The following is a 13,191-nucleotide window of genomic DNA, read 5'->3' on the forward strand; positions in this document are numbered from 1 at the left end:
TTTGGGGGGGAGTAGGTACATGGGCCAGGTCCAGGAGGGTGTACATTTAACTGTTCACAGTAGTTACCTCTAAGAAGAGGGGAGTAGGCAACAGGAGGAAGGAGGGGAAGACGTCCACTTTTACTCTGTGCTCTTTGATCTAGATTTTTGCGTCTTTTACGATCCGTACTGTGGGGTTATTCTCGTCTTCTGCCGCCTCAGCTCCCTGCCGAGCTCTCGGGGCAAGACTGAAGTGGGAGGTTTGGAGCAGAGTTTGGAGGAACGATGAGGACTTCAGAACTGGACGGATTAGACTTCAGATGCCCGTTAGTTGTCCAGCTGGAGATGCCAAGCAGGCGGTTGGGCGGAGGAGTCCGAACGAGGTTTGGGCATCACATCTGAAGAGGAGTCTCGTAGGATTTATGGGCAGTGTGCAGAGGAGTTCCATTAATAACATGTGATGGGGGCTCGGAGCCCAGTGTGGTGAGCGGCCCCGCCCTGGATCCCAGCGTCCTGGATCCCAGTGTCCTGGACGCAAGTCGAGGTCTGTGTGTCTAACCCAGGGCCGTGTCTGAGTCAGCCCTTCCCACCCGTTGGCTTCGCGGGCACCTCATCGAAGGTTCCCTCCGTCTCGCTCCTGGCACTGCTCCCTGCTTGGCCTTTGAGTCTACAGCTCCGTCTGGCTGAACCCTTGTGACGGGCCCTGAGGTGCTCGGCTTGCCCTTCTCTTGACCTGGTGTGTTCAGGTCCTCATTACTCCAAGCTTCAGGGCTGCAGGGAGCCCCCCCCCCCCCCGAGTAACCCCACCCTTCTCACCCCCATTCTGCGAACTCCAGCCCCGGCGGAGCCCCGGCTCCTTATTCACTCGGCAGATTTAACATTCGCTCACGTTTCTGCAGTTTCTAATTGAATTCCCAGAAGGCGGACGTACAGGGTGGGGCAAAAGTAGGTTTACAGTTATGATGATGCAAAACACAGAGTTTATTCTTGTATATTAGTATTTATTAATTATTGTATTATGTTCCTTACAAACAATGGTCACCCTACCTTTGCCCCTCCCTTATTTTTATTATTACTCCTGCCGTCTTGACAGATGAGAAAATGGAGGTTTAAAGAGACGAAATAACCTGCCCAAATTCACCCAGGTGGGCAGTGCCTCCGTGTTCCGTTGCTGCGTGCCAAATTGCCACAAACTTTTTTTTTTGCAAACTAACGCGATGCACATCTATTATCACACAGTGTCTGTGCACCGGGAGCCGGGGCACACGGCCGCTGGGTGTTCTGTCTCAGAGTCCCACAGGAGACAATCAGGGTACCGACCAGGGCTGGGGTTTCATCTGAAAGTTCAGTTGGGCAGGGATCTACTTCCAAGGTACTCAGCAGTTGTTGACAGAATTCAGTTCTTCTTGAACTATTGGACTGAGGAGTTCAATTCCTTGCTGGGCTGTCAGCTGGAGGCCAACAGTTCCTTGCCACGTGGTCCTGTGCAATGTGGCTGTTCACTCCATCCCTGTGTGTGAGCTGAGAAGGCAGAACCTACCATCTCTGATAACCTAATCTCTGAAGCAACATCCCATCACCTCCGCAGTATTCTGTTGGGAAGGAGGAAGTTGCTAGGCCGACCACACTCAAGGGGAGGAACCACACACGGCACAAAGGGACAGGGGGTCATTGGGGGCCATCGTGTTGTCAGCCTGCCACAGGAAGTAACACTTGGGGTTTAACTCTGGCCTTGGGGCTTCTTCCTTCTGTGCATGTCCGGATCCGACATGGTTGTGTTCTGCTGCGGCTTGAACAAAAGGATGGCAATAACATTACTTTTCTCACATGACTCCACCAACTAAAATATCTTTTAGCAGGGATATTGAGTAACCTGATTTTAACAAGCCAAACATGGGACTTTCAAATGAACATGCTTTTTCCAAAACAGTGTTATTTAAAGCTAAGTAGCTGAGGCGGTGGTGGGAGAGAAAATGGTGCCCTGTTATAAAGACAGCGGATTACCACTGTCGTCACATTTTAACCAGTCCTGCATCCGTGGACCAGTGGAGAATCATCCCTGTGTGCCCAGCCCAGCCCAGAGGTGAACGCCGCCACCCTGGACAAGGCGGTGGGTCAGGAGCAGGAGAAACCCAGCCACCAGTGCCACACCAGCCTTCTCTCTGAGCCTCCTCCTTCCATGCCACACGGGTGGACGACCACCACCCCTCCCCCCCGAAACTGCTGACAGGGACAGTCCCCGGCTCTGCAGCTTCTCGGCCCCTGATGGCGGTCTCGGGCTTCCCTCTGCTTCCGCCTGGCTCTCAGGCTGCTATTGCGGGGGGCTCCCTCCCTACTGCCCCCACTTTTCAAAATGATCGCTTCGGTTCCCACGACCCCCGCTGGTCTCATCGTCTGGACCTTCTGTCTTTAGCTGAACCCAGATGGGTCTATGTACTGAAACACTGTTGACTAAGAACTCACCGTAGGCCAGATATTCTTCCAAGCATGGGAAAAGAGGTATTCCTTGGACGTGGGTATCTGTGTACATAGATGCCTATGACACAGAGGCTCAGAGCACGGCTGTGAGGTCAGATAGACCCTGCCATTTTAGTAACAGTGAACTCAGCTTTGGCAAGTTGCTTAACCTTTCTGAGCCCCGGGTTCCTCTTCTGTAACGTAGAGATCATTATTCCTTCTGGGTAGGGCTGTGGTGAGAATCAAGGGAAATAATCTGTGTGGAACACCTAGTACCGTGTCTGGCACCTTATAAATACTTAACGTTATTTCCGTGTGATCAGCACAGCGCAGACCATTAGCAGCTATTCCCCACCCTCCCAGAGCTGGAGCCCGCGAGACGGCTGGAGCCACGTGGGTCTTGTACGCAGCTGTGTCCTCCACACCTGGCGCAGGCCTGGCCCTTGGGGAGTGCTCAGCAACCGTTTGTGGAACGGGGTAACGAGTGAATAATGGCTACTGCAGTCAGCAACAAAATATCCTGTCTGATGCAGTTTTGCAAGGAGCCCAGCGATCTCTCAGTATCATCTAACTGTTTCAAAGCCCACCTTAGGCCCTGGCCGGTTGGCTCAGCGGTAGAGCGTCAGCCTGGCATGCCGGGGACCTGGGTTCGATTCCCGGCCAGGGCACGTAGGAGAAGCGCCCATCTGCTTCTCCACTCCTCCCCCTCTCCTTCCTCTCTGTCTCTCTCTTCCCCTCCCACAGCCAAGGCTCCATTGGAGCAAAAATGGCCTGGGCGCTGGGGATGGCTCCTTGGCCTCTGCCCCAGGCACTAGAGTGGCTCTGGTCGCGACAGAGCGACGCCCCAGAGGGGCAGAGCATCACCCCCTGGTGGCCAGAGCGTCGCCCCTGGTGGGCGTGCCGGGTGGATTCCGGTTGGGCGCATGCGGGAGTCTGTCTGACTGTCTCTTCCCGTTTCCAGCTTCAGAAAAATACAAAAAAAACCCAAAAAACAAAAAACGAACAAACAAAAAAAAACAAAGCCCACCTTAGATGACTGAGTAACAGGTTCAGCAGTTTAGTTAGGCATTTCACCAAGGCCTACAGGGTTAATCTTGCCTTGCCTAAGACCATACAATAAATCTGGCGTGACTCTAAGGTGGAGACTGAGATTCTTGAACTCTCAGCTCACTACTACATATCCAGTATGTTGAGATCATCTTCCCAGCCTGACTGATTGAGCAAACAGGGAACAGCCCCTCTCTGAATGGGGACTTTCTAATTCCTTGTGACCATGACTCATTTTGGAAAAAGCCTATCAGTTGTCCCAGGCCTTGGTGCTGAGCAAATAGTGGAAGAGAAGCCAGCTGCTTACCACTTGTTAGACTGAGAATACAATCTGAACGTCCCTGCAGAGTGACCTGGAGCCCCCATGGGCGATTTCCCTGCGCAGCAGCGTGGTGACCCGCTCAAGCGTGACCAGCAGCCATTCTTGGAGAATGATGACAAGTCTCAGTATCAGGTGATCTGGCCTCTAGTCCCAGCTGCACTAGCTGTGTGACCTTGGAGACCTTTCCTTACGCTCTCCTCCGCACTTTCGTTTTCTCTTCTGGAAAGGAGGGACTGTAACACCTTGCCAGGCTTTAATGAGACAATCAATGTATGATGAGAGGTTCCCAGCCCAGTCCCCAAAGGATGCTTGTGGAGTTTGGATCTGAATGTCATCCCATGCGGTGACAATCCCGGGAAAAATCTTCTAGTGCCCCATGTCTCCCCCCATGGCCTGGCCCAATTCCCATTGGCAGGTTGGGCGAGGCAGTGATTTTTCAGGAGATGTCTCTCAGAGCAGAGCACTTTTGTCAAGCAAACTTAACACGGAGTGGAGCGGAAGCACATGAAGCCCATCAGGCGGGGCTCACGTCGGAGCAGAGCGGGGCCTTGTCTCTGATCTGCCCCTCTGCAGTTTGCGGTGGGCTCCTGTGTGTCTCCGTGAACCCAGAGCCTCCCGGAACTTGGTTTGGAAAACAACGAAACAAACCAACCGAAACAGCAACTGAACTAAAAGTATTATGCTACACAATCCCTGTCAAAGTAATAATAATATCAATATATTATCGTACCATAAATGCTAGCTATTATTATTATTATTCCTGGCATTTACTGCAGTGGTTCTCACACTTTAGCTTTCTTCAGCGTCACCTTGAAATCTTATTAAAACCAAGATTGTTGGATAGCCCTGGCCGGTGGCTCAGTGGCAGAGCATCAGCCTGGCGTGTAGGTGTCCTGGCTTCAATTCCTGGTCAGGGTGCACAGGAGAAATGCCTATCTGCTTCTCTACTCCTCTCCCTCCCCCCTTCTCTCGCTCTTCTCCTCCCACAGCCATGGCTCGATTGGTTTGAGCACATTGGCCCCAGAAGCTGAGGATGGCTCTGTGGAGGCTCTGCCTCAGGTGCTATAAATAATAGTTCAGTTGCAAGCATAGCCCCAGATGGGCAGAACATTGGCCCCAGACAGCGGTTGTCAGGTGGATCCCAGTTGGGGCATATGCAGGAGTCTGTCTCTCTATTTCTCCTCCTCTCACTTGGAAAAGAAAATAATAATAAATAAATAAACAAATAAACAAACAAAGGTCATTGGGGCCCACATCCAGAGTTTCTGTTTCTATGGGTTTGGGGTGGGACCGAGAACTTGCCATTCTGAAGGATTCGTAGTGATGCCAGTACTGGAGTCTGGGAACCCACTTGGAGAACTGGAGGTTTGCTGTGTGCCTTCTGCATGCCGGGCACTTCACCTGGATCATTTTATTGAATGCTCACAACCATGCTTTGAGGTACATATTGTCCTATTTACATATCTTGTTTTCAGATGAAGAAACCAAGGCTTAGAAAGTCTTAAGTGGCGTTCTCAGGACTTCCAGCTATTAAGTGGCAGATTCCGATCCAGGTCTGACTCCGACACCCTCACTCGTCACCACGATGTTAAAATGAAAATGTGTTACAAGGGGTGGGTACACGTCCCCCCATGCACCTGTTCTGCATGCATTGACCCAGTACAAATAAGGTAATGCAGGAGATACAATGGCCAGCAAAAACAGACGTGGTCCATGACCCCTAAAGTCTATAGTACACTGAACATTATTAAATTTTGTAACAATTTTGCCCGAATCTTGACATCTTGATATTCAGCTTTGGCCACCGGATTCTCTTCGGTTCCAGCCATTGGTTCCGGCCCCTGCCAGTCTTATCACCTTACACTGCTCGCTCTGTGGTGGACCTAGTGAATTTCCACTCTGACTCACGCAGCTCAACCCAATCCTGATGTCACAATCTCGAAAGTCTGCTTTTTCAACAGATGTTTTTTATTCTTGATTATGGAAGTGTTTGATAATTGGTAACTTGAAAATATGACTAATAGATGGAGGTTGTTGTTGTTGTTTTTTTAAACTGGTCTGGTTCTGTGCTCTTACTCATTATTGCTAATTGCCCAAAGTGTTGGGTTTACCATATGGATGCTTAATGAATGGTCTAATGACTGGATCTGAAAAACCATATTCAGGTTCAAGAGAGCCGTGGTCCCAGGAGGGAGGTTCATGCGGGTCTCACAGTGCCATCCGTTGGCCTCTCCTACTAGGGTAGGCTGGAGGAGGCCCGGTTAGATTCTGAAGATCGTGCGGCACTTGTATGAGTCCAAGGGAATGTTCCCCACATCCTGAGATTAGCATGTTTTCTGTAAAAATCCACTGTGTGGAAAACTCTGTCCTACTTGTTCCAATTTAGATATACTCACTTGGGCAACGTGATGACTTATTTAAAAAGTAATAATAGATAGAAGGAGTCTTGGCAACTGAAAAACTAAGCTTGGGGGAATCCTGTGAAAGAAAGAAAAAGAAAAGGAAGAAAGGGATGCTAAGAGAGAGAAATTAGCAAGAAACCTGATTAATGTGAAACTTAGTTTCTTAATGCACTAAAGAAAACCGCGGGGCTGCCTCCCAGAGGCACAGTGTCCTGCTCTCTATTCTGTAGATTTGTTTCCATTAAAAACAAGTCAGCCTGACCAGGAGGTGGCGCAGTGGATAGAGCATGGGACTGGGATGCAGAAGGACCCAGGTTCGAGACCCCGAGGTCGCCAGCTTGAGCGCGGGCTCATCTGGTTTGAGCAAAAGCTCACCAGCTTGGACCCAAGATCGCTGGCTCGAGCAAGGGGGTCACTCGGTCTACTGTAGCCCCACAGTCAAGGCACATATGAGAAAACAATCAATGAACAGTTAAGGTATCGCAACGAAAAACTGATGATTGATGCTTCTCATCTCTCTCCGTTCCTGTCTGTCTGTCCCTATCTATCCCTCTCTCTGACTCTCTCTCTGTCCCTGTGTTAAAAAAAAAAAAAAAGTCAAAGGAAAAGCTCAGCATTCAGGGCAGACAGAAGCACTCTTGGCTTGGCATGAGTGGCAGCAGTCAGTTTTCTAGAATCGGTCCGGAGAGAGTTTTTGAAACCAGGACTATAGCCATAGCTGGCACATAGGACCTGTGAAATAAAACGAGTGCTTTCCAACAGAAAAAAAAAAAAAAGGAAAGATTAGAAGAAGAAGAGAAGTAGCCAAACGCACAGCCCGTTCTTTCGGTTAATGTCAGATGTTACTCACCGCTCCTAACAGACCCGCTAGTGATTACTTTCACATGGGCGTTCCTAGTGGAAAAGTATCCAGTCTGTGAAAAGCCTCCGTGGTTTTGTTACGAAGGATGCGGCTTTCACTCTGGCTCACAAAGGGAGTCTGGACTGCAGTACCCCCACCCAGATTGCCCGTGCCGCCTACTCACGCCCAGCTCTGCCCTTGCTTTAGGCAGGGCACCCCTAGAGCATGACTTGCATCCTCGGCCCTATCCCCAGGCTGCCTGGCCGGGCCCACGTCAAGAGCAAAGCATGGAGAAGGGTAAAGGTGACGAGTTAGTACGGCTGAGTGTTTCAGAGCAGAGGCTCTGAAGCCAGAAAGACCTGGGTTCAAATCGGCCTCTTACTATGTGACCCTGGGCCTCAGTTTCCAAATAAGTCTTGATAATAACATGGGTTTATTACAAAGATTCAATAAGCTAGTAAACACTAAGACAGTGGTTCTCAAACTTTTTGAAGTCAGGGCGCATTTAAAATCCTACAAATAATTGTAGGTGCACTATATACAAATTTCTGAGAAATATGCTATAATAATAAAGTCAAAAAGAAAAAAATAAAGTCCAAGCGTGCTTTTATGATAATTAAACAAATATGACAAAATTACATTTATTCTGACATTAAAAAACATTTTGCCCTGGCCGATTGGCTCAGTGGTAGAGCATCGGCCTGGCGTACAAGAGTCCCGGGTTCGATTCCCGGCCAGGGCACACAGGAGAAGCGCCCATCTGCTTCTCCACCCCTCCCCCTTTCCTTCCTCTCTGTTTCTCTCTTCCCCTCCCGCAGCCAAGGCTCCATTGGAGCAAAATTGGCCCGGGCACTGAGGACAGCTCTATGGCCTCTGCCTCAGGTGCTAGAATGGCTCTGGTTGCAACAGAGTGACGCCCCAGAGGGGCAGAGCATCGCCCCCAGGTGGGCGTGCCGAGTGGATCCCGGTCAGGTGCATGCAGGAGTCTGTCTGTCTGCCTCCCCGTTTCCAACTTCAGAAAAATACAAAAAAAAAAACCCAAAAAACATTTTTATGTTACATTTTTTGAGTTGTGCTTTTTAGAATTTGTAAAAAAGAGGAGTTAAAAAAAGAAAAGACAAAAATGTTATCTTTTTACATATATAGATACATTCTTAATAAGATTTAGTAAATTCAGCAGGTCCCGGCACAAATGTGTTAAGTTTTTTGTTTTTTGTTTTTTCATTTTTCTGAAGCTAGAAACGGGGAGGCAGTCAGACAGACTCCTGCATGCGCCTGACCGGGATCCACCCGGCACGCCCACCAGGGGATGATGCTCTGCCCCTCTGGGGCGTCACTCTGTTGCATCCAGAGCCATTCTAGCACCTGAGGCAGAGGCCACAGAGCCGTCCTCAGTGCCCGGGCCATCTTTGCTTCAATGGAGCCTTGGCTGCGGGAGGGGAAGAGAGAGACAGAGAGGAAGGAGAGGGGGAAGGGTGGAGAAGCAGATGGGCGCTTCTCCTGTGTGCCCTTGCCGGGAATCAAACCCGGGACTCCTGCACGCCAGGCCGATGCTCTACCGCTGAGCCAACTGGCCAGGGCCGTGTTAAGTTTTTTCATTCTTGTGTTTATGAGAAGCATGAGCCTGATGTGTCCTAGCGATTTCTCCAATGTTTGGACATATATTTGAAAGACAAACTCTCATTTCCTCGTCAATACATTGAAGAATTTCTCTCTTTTTACTCCTAATTGTGTTGAGTGCAGAAAACCCCCACCATATCATCTTAACTTTACACCAAACAAAGGATAGAAGAAACTTGCCTCCAGTCTTTCTGGGGAACATGGGGAGTAGTATAAACAATCCAGCACCACAGCTTAACAGCCTTTTGCAACCTAATCAGGCAAGTGAGGTAGGGGGTTGCGCAGACTGTCAGAGCCAATTCCCCACACCTCTGTCCCCCAAAAAATTAAACTCCAAAAACCCTGTTGGTGTTTTGGTCCCCAACAGGCACATATTTCTCTGGAATACCATAGGGCGCACCTGGAAATCTGCTAGACTGCACACTTTGAGAACCACTGCACTAAGGGCTTAGCTCCGTGTGTGGCACATGACATGTAGTCAGCAAGTGGGACCTGAGACTCCTGGTGGCCGTGGTCTTGGTCTTAGTACTGATATGATGGTTTAAAAGAGGCAAGTAGGAGGGGCAAAGCAGTTCTCAAATAAACTCGTGTCAGACAGGAAGTTTGTCAAAACTAATGTCTCAATCCATGTGCGCGGCCGTGTGATCGAATGTTCTGTGACAATAAGAGTGTCCTATATCTGTGCTTCCCCAAACAGGTTGGCCATTGCCACTGGAGCTATTGAGCACTTGAAATCTGGCTAGAGGAAGTGAGCTTTCAAATGTAATGAATTAAGATTTGCGTAGCCGTAGGGGTTCTGTAGTAACCATGCTGGGCAGCACAGTTCTGTATGATTAAATGGCCAAATCTATGTGAGAAAGGGCACACACGGAGAGAGTCGAGTTCAGTGTACATATAAGGATGGTGAGAGCTGGGAGGACTGAAACATCAGAAAAAAACCCCACATTTTTAATGAACAACGGTCATAATCCTTATTTCATCCCTTTAGCACAAAAAACAAACAGAATACAAAACATTTCTTAACCTTAGAAGTCAAACAGTCCACTTTCAGGAGCTATTTGACAAGTTGTAATTCCACTGAAATGAAAGAGATTGACCTTGGGCTTGGGATTTACAGTAAAAGAACGGGTGCCATTTGGTAGATGCCGTGATGAACAAACGAGGCAGCATCGGATCTCATCACGGAACCCCATCGAGCAGAGGCAGATTTCTGGGATGTTTGCCTCAAAGGACATGGAGAACCTGTACAGGTGAGAGTCATTATTGCAGGGAAAGATAATAGAGGAAGCAATGCCCATGTAATTCACCGCTAAGTTGGCAATGGACTCTGTCATTGGCAGCTGAATGAAAAAGCCCAGATGGGGAGATATTAATAAAGTTGGCATGTTTTCTGTTCCTATGGGCACAACCCAAGACATAGGTATAAATGGCATGTGTTCAACAATAACTCAGATTTGTCACAGGCGTTTTAAAAGAATGTCTAGTGATTATAGTAGGCTTATATACTAGGAGAATTAAAATTCAGAGGGTAAAAGGTACAAGATGAAAAAAAAATTTTTTTTCAAAGCATTGGTTTCGGCCTGACCAGGTGGTGGTGCAGTGGATAGAGCATCAGACTGGGATGCAGAAGACCCAGGTTCAAGACCCCGAGGTCACCAGCTTGAGTGCAGGCTCACCTGGTTTGAGCAAAGCTCACCAGTTTGGGCCCAAGGTCGCTGGCTCGAGCAAGGGGTTACTCGGTCTGCTGTGGCCCCCGGTCAAGGCACATATGAGAAAGCAATCAATGAACAACTAAGGTGTCGTAACAAAAAACTGATGATTGATGCTTCTCATCTCTCTCCGTTCCTGTATGTCTGTCCCTATCTATTCCTCTCTCTGACTCTCTCTGTCTCTGTAAAAAAAAAAAAAGAAAAAAAAAAAAAAGAAAAGCATTGGTTTTATAAGCACTTAATACATTACACAAAGAGCTCACATATTTGAGCCTGACCAGGCGGTGGCGCAGCGGATAGAGCGTTGGCCTGGGACGCTGATGACCCAGGTTTGAAACTCCAAGGTAGCTGGCTTGAGTGTGAGGTCATAGATATGACCCCATGGTCACTGAGTCGAAGGCCAAGGTCGCTGGCTCAGCTGGAGCCCCCTATCTCCAACCCCATCGAGGCACTTATGAGAAAGCAATCAATGAACAAGTAAGGTGTCGCAAGTAGGAGTTGATGCTTCTTATCTCTCTCCCTTCCTGTCTGTCTGTCCCTCTCTCTCACTCTCTCATAAACAAAACTTCACATGTTTGAAGTAAAATTGGCCCTACATTGAGAATGAAGACCTGGTTTTGAGACTTGGTTTCTGCTGGTTCCCGATGGGGAGCCTCCAGCACGTTCTTATTCTGTGCCTCAGTTTCCATACAGATGAAAATAGGGCTGAGACTAATGATCACATAAGATTGGAGTCTTGGTAGCATTGTGCAGGGTGAAATGGGTGAATCAGAAAAAAACAGGAACTGCAGGATTCCATACATTGGTGGGACATAAAAGCGAGACTAAGAGGCATGAACAGGAGTGTGCTGGCTATGGGGGGGTGGGGGGAGGGAAGGAGGGAGAGGGGGAGGGGGAGGGGTACAGAGAGAACTGGATAGAGGGTGGCGGAGGACGATTTCTCTTCGGGTGATGGGTATGCAACAGAACTAAATAACAAGATAACCTGGAAATGTTTTCTTTGAATGTATGTACCCTGATTTATTGATGTCACCCCATTAAAATAAAAATTTATTTATTAAAAAAAAAAAAAAAAAAAAGATTCTCAGGAGATGACGTCAGAGTAATGGCGCGGTAGGAAGCGATACCGATAAATCTCCCCCAAAAACTCAACAAGATCTTCAACCAGAAACAAGAAAACCTATCCTTGGAGCCTCCAGATGTTTCGCAATACACCCGAAGGTATGGTCAAGCGAAAAATTGGCTAAATATATAATCAAACCCCGAAGGAAATAGGGAGTAAGAAATGCTCCGCCTTCCTCACATAAGATTCTCATAAGGGCTGAAAGGAAGACAATTCAGAAAACTATAAAGCACTTTGCAAATGAAAGGTGTCATTATCATTATCACTATTTTAACTTTCTCAACAACCCTCTGAGGGAGCAAGATAAAAGAAATTGACCATTTTACAGATGAAGAAACTGAAGTTGAGAGGGGTTGAAAGACTGGCCTGAGGTCACACAGCCAGGCCAACCAGCATCCTCATCACGACTATCAAATACTGGGTGGAGTCTAGCTCATGTACACAAGGGTTTCCTATTCCATTCTGAATCTCTTGCTTTAGAGATGCTCAAAGTCACAGGACTGTAGAACTGAAACAGAGAGCCGGGAGAGTCAGGCCAGAGAGGCCGCTGACCAGAACCCTGTGCAAAGCAGACCAAATCCATCCTGTGTGTGTAAATAAAGTTTTATTAGAACGCAGCCCTGCTCATTCATTCACCAACTGTCTCTGAATTGTCCTGTAAGGACAGGGTTGGGTAACTGCAATAGAGATCAAAGCCAAACATATCTACTCTCTGGCCATTTATTTATTTATTGCATTTTTCTGAAGCTGGAAAGGGGGAGGCAGTCAGACAGACTCCCACATGCGCCCGACCGGGATCCATCTGGCATACCCACCAGGGGGCGATGCTCTGCCCATCTGGGGCATCACTCTGTTGCATCCAGAGCCATTCTAGCACCTGAGGCAGAGGCCACAGAGCCATCCTCAGAGCCCAGGCCATCTTTGCTCCAATGGAGCCTTGGCTGCGGGAGGGGAAGAGAGAGACAGAGAGGAAGGAGAGGGGGAGGGGTGGAGAAGCAGATGGGCGCTTCTCCTGTGTGCCCTGGCCGGGAATCGAACCCAGGACTGGCCGACACTCTACCACTGAGCCAACCGGCCAGGGCCTACTCTCTGGCCCTTTAAAGAAAGGTCTACCCATGCCTACTTTCAAGCAACCTGTCCCCCTCCATATTACAAAACACACAAAAATAAAGATATTAATCCGAGGCTGTTCTGTCCACTTGAGATGTGATGATCAGCACTGGCAGAGTGTGACCCATAACCCCAAATAGCCGCTATTGAGCAGAACCCGTCAGGCCTTCAGCCCCGACCTCCACATCTGCGTGATGCCCACCAGCCGGACTACATCTGAGTGCCAGGGCGGTTTAGGGCACCTGCTGCTCCCGCCTCAGGCAGGCATGGCTTTGGGACACAAGGACGATGTGAGCTGCACGAGGACTTAGATAACAGAAATGACAAATCAGTTAATTTGCCCAATCCCTGCTCTCAGATGGGGTAAATGTAGTAAATGCTTGACAACGAAGTGTCAGTTCCCAGCAGAGCCAGACACTCCTGCTTCTCTGAGTTTCTGTTCCTGGTTCCTGGCCTGGTTCTGGGGGTGTCACAGATCCGCACAGTGTTTACCATGGAAGTGGCCACAGGGGAACATTTCACAATATTAAAAAACATACTACTTTTCGACCATTTTGTATCTCAGTCTCGATATATGTATA

The 13,191-nt window shown here is 48.6% G+C and overlaps 1 long non-coding RNA gene across 1 annotated transcript; it reads right to left on the minus strand.

The window, feature by feature from the left end:
- Positions 1–852: 852 nt before the first annotated feature.
- Positions 853–4,003, minus strand: LOC136310578 (uncharacterized). The gene is made up of 3 exons (XR_010726588.1): positions 3,791–4,003; positions 2,443–2,666; positions 853–1,768 (listed from the first exon to the last, which is right to left on the minus strand). It is a non-coding gene; the product is annotated as an uncharacterized lncRNA (long non-coding RNA).
- Between the last annotated feature and the right edge of the window lie 9,188 nt (positions 4,004–13,191).

Source organism: Saccopteryx bilineata, chromosome 7, assembly GCF_036850765.1.
Source record: "Saccopteryx bilineata isolate mSacBil1 chromosome 7, mSacBil1_pri_phased_curated, whole genome shotgun sequence".
NCBI lineage: Eukaryota > Metazoa > Chordata > Mammalia > Chiroptera > Emballonuridae > Saccopteryx > Saccopteryx bilineata.